This window comes from Ictalurus punctatus, chromosome 7 (genome assembly GCF_001660625.3).
Source record: "Ictalurus punctatus breed USDA103 chromosome 7, Coco_2.0, whole genome shotgun sequence".
NCBI classification, from domain to species: Eukaryota; Metazoa; Chordata; class Actinopteri; order Siluriformes; family Ictaluridae; genus Ictalurus; species Ictalurus punctatus.
The window spans coordinates 17,492,228-17,495,537 of record NC_030422.2 but is presented as its reverse complement, the minus strand read 5'-3'; the positions used below and the strand labels follow the sequence as shown (position 1 = coordinate 17,495,537).

The 3,310-nt window shown below is 38.7% G+C and overlaps 1 pseudogene; it reads right to left on the bottom strand.

Annotated features, from left to right (window-relative positions):
- Window positions 1-247: 247 nt before the first annotated feature.
- On the bottom strand, window positions 248-2,981 carry LOC108267244 (NF-kappa-B-activating protein-like; annotated as a pseudogene).
- Window positions 2,982-3,310: the final 329 nt, after the last annotated feature.

Genomic DNA, 3,310 nt, shown 5'->3' with positions numbered 1-3,310 from the left:
GCCAGAGGGAAAGACAAAGAGAGAGACAGAGAGGGAGAAAAGGAGACAGAGAGATAGACAGAGAGCGACAAATGGACAGAAAAGGAAAAAAAGAGACAAAGAGATTAAAAGGCAGAGAGAAAGAGACACAGAGTGCAGACGGAAAGACAGAGATAAAGACAGGGATGGAGAAAAAGAGACAGAGGGAGAGAAGGAGATAAAGAAAGAGACAGAAAGAAAGAGAAAGCGATAGAAAGAGTGGCAGAGAGACAGGGAAAGAGAAAAAGAGACAGGGAGAGAAGAAGAGAGAGAGACAGAGACAGCGCAGGAGAAAATGAGACAGAGAGAAGGAGAGTAATAGAGAGAGTGACAAAGATGGACACTGGGAAGGAGAAAAAGAGTTTTCAGTGTATTTATGTATATAATCTAGACTGAATGATGTTTACATGGGTCTATGAACATTAATACAATAGATAATCTTCAGACTCGAAGCTTTTTTAATCAAGAGGAGAAAATAAAACACAGCAAAAGGTTGATAAATGACTTCCTCAGTAAATTTAGCACATTAAGAAGTATGACATTCATACTAAATTATAAAAAGTCCACAATCTCATCACTGGTAAGGCCAATTTCACCTCTCCTTGGAATACGCTTGCCTGCTTTTACGTATTCCGCCATGGCAGCACCTTCACAGTCACAGTTCTCCGAGATCATCTTCCTCTGCGGACTGATCACTGCTGGAACTGCTTGACTCTTTGCGGCTCTCTTTAGCCTTCTTCTTCTTTAATTTCTTCTTTTCCTTTCTTCTTTTTCTTCTTCTTCTTGATCTCTTCTTCTGAGTCACTTTCTGATTCTGTGTCCTCTGAGTGCTTGCGACTTTTCTTTTTTTTTTCAATTTTCATTTCTTTTTCTTCTTCTTCTTCTTCTTCTTCTTCTTCTTCTTCTTCTTCTACTCTTCTGACCTTGTCTCAGAGCTGCCGTACTTCACATCCTCTTTAACTGAAGTGTGTTCATCTGAGTCAGGATCTCAGACTCTTGGTGAATAGCCCCAGACCTCAGGACATCCCAGCTCACCGATTCTCTCATGCTCTTACAAGTGCCTGGCGATGAAGGCTTCTTGTCTTTGCCTTTGGATATCATCTCTCTTTTCGTAGTAATTGGATCTCGAGCCCGCATAGTGTCCCTGGTCCCGCTCATCAGCCCAGGCCAACTCTCTCATTCTCTCGATCTGGACCGACTGCGCGAACCGGCCATCTGGAAGCGGTTCCGGCTCTTCCGCTGCTTGAGCTGCTCCGGCGGCACTTTCTTGGGCTACTGGCCTCCGAACATTTGCCGTTGAACTCGGGCATCGTTAAGCGCTTTGCTGTGTTTAAACAGTCGCTGTCTTTTAGTACACCTTTAAGTGCTGCATTCTGAGATAAAGAATACATTAGAATTTCATTAGAATTAGAATTAGAATTAGAATTAAGGATTCATTAATGCCTGTGCTGAAACCGTCCACATCAAACCACAGAGGAACTAGCTTTGGCGTTTGATCCTCAGAGCGGCCGAATATGGACTTCAACCCTGATTTACAGTTCTGACTGTGTTAACACACTGTCCGAGCCATAAAACAAAAACAAATCATTAATCTATGTATCTAAAATAAACGCGTTTTGAACAAAAAAAAGGTCTAACTGTTATTTACGTCGCCATGTCGTGAATTGTGCTAAATTTGTAATATCGCCCCCTTTGAGTTTTAAACTCTCTTTATTTACCAATTATTTAGGGGAAAAAAATTAATAATCACTCATTCAAAAAGAAAAAGAAAAAAAAGGTCTACATGTTTCAACATGAAAAGTAAAGAAATTATTAGATTAATTATTAATCTAAACATTCCTAGATTCTAGGGAGTCACAAAAGAGCCAAGGACATCATCAAATGACCAACAGTGTCATATATCAAGGAGGTAACTCTGGACTTCAGTTCCCATCAGCCACTGCACTGTACTACAATATGTCACATGACCACCTGCACCTGAATCACGGTTCTGTTAATGAGCATGTTTATATATAGCCATTGTTTGCACTACTTCCCTGTCTTAAGTTTGTCTTAGACTAGCGTGTTCCATGTTACTGTGTTTTGGTCTTGTTCGTTTATTGTGTAGTCTGTACCACAGTGTTTTTCATCAGTCTAAGTATCCTTTGTGTTTTTGTTGGTTCGTATAATAAAACGTTTAAAATCTGCGATTGTTTCTTCATCTACCTTTGAAACCTGACAAACCGGCCTCTCTTGCATCAATAAAGCTCACAGTTCATGACTCCATTGAAGAGTCGTGAGGTGAAAACCACTACAAACCCAGAAGAACATTAAGACTCCTCTGAATTTGCCAAAATACACATTGATTGTCCTCAAACCTTTTGAGAGAATGTTCTGTGGATTGATGAGTCAAAAGTGGAACTGTTTGGAAGACAGGGGTCCTGTTACATCCAGTGTAAGCCAAACTCAGAATTCCATAAAAAAGAACATCATATCTATGTTCAAGCATGGTGGTGGAAGTGTGATGGTGGGGAGATGCCTTCAGGGCCTGGGCAATTTGCAATATTTGAGGGAAATGTGAATTCTGCTTTCTAGCAGAAAATGAAAAGCAGAATGTCCAGTCTTCAGTCCATCATTTGAAACTCAAGCATAACTGGATTATGCAGCAAGGCAATAAGAAGTAAATGAAAGACTAATCTCCAGTTATCGGAAGTGTGCTAAAGGTGGCACAACCAGATTTTAAGTTTAAGGGGGCAATTATTTTTTCACATGGGTTATAGGTGTTGGATAACTTTTTTGCTTCAATAAAAAAAATAAAAACTGTATTGTGTGTTTACTCGGGTTGCCTTTGTTTTATGTTGTATTTTGTTTGAAGATCTAAAACTATTTAATAGATACACAAAAACAGAAGAAATAGGCAATAGGCAAATTAATTTATTTAATATTAATCAATTAAATAAATAACAGCAACATGTTACCAACATCGCAAACTGAGGAGCTTAACAGAAACAGCTTTATTTAAAAACTAAAACACCAAATATTTAGTGAGTCTGACATATATAATTGTTTTTATGCACTAATTTTATCCAATCCCATAACTTGCCCATAATAAATGGACATGTGATACAATAGGCTGCTATGAAATTGTCTCACAATGACATGGGCAATCATAATATTAGTTAACATGGTGCTTCAAGTGTCATCACATCACACGGTACTGCAGGATTGGTTACCATACTGTCAGTACAAGATATTTGTTCACATTCTCATTAAGTAGATAACTTGTGACAGATAAAACTGTGTGAAATGCTAA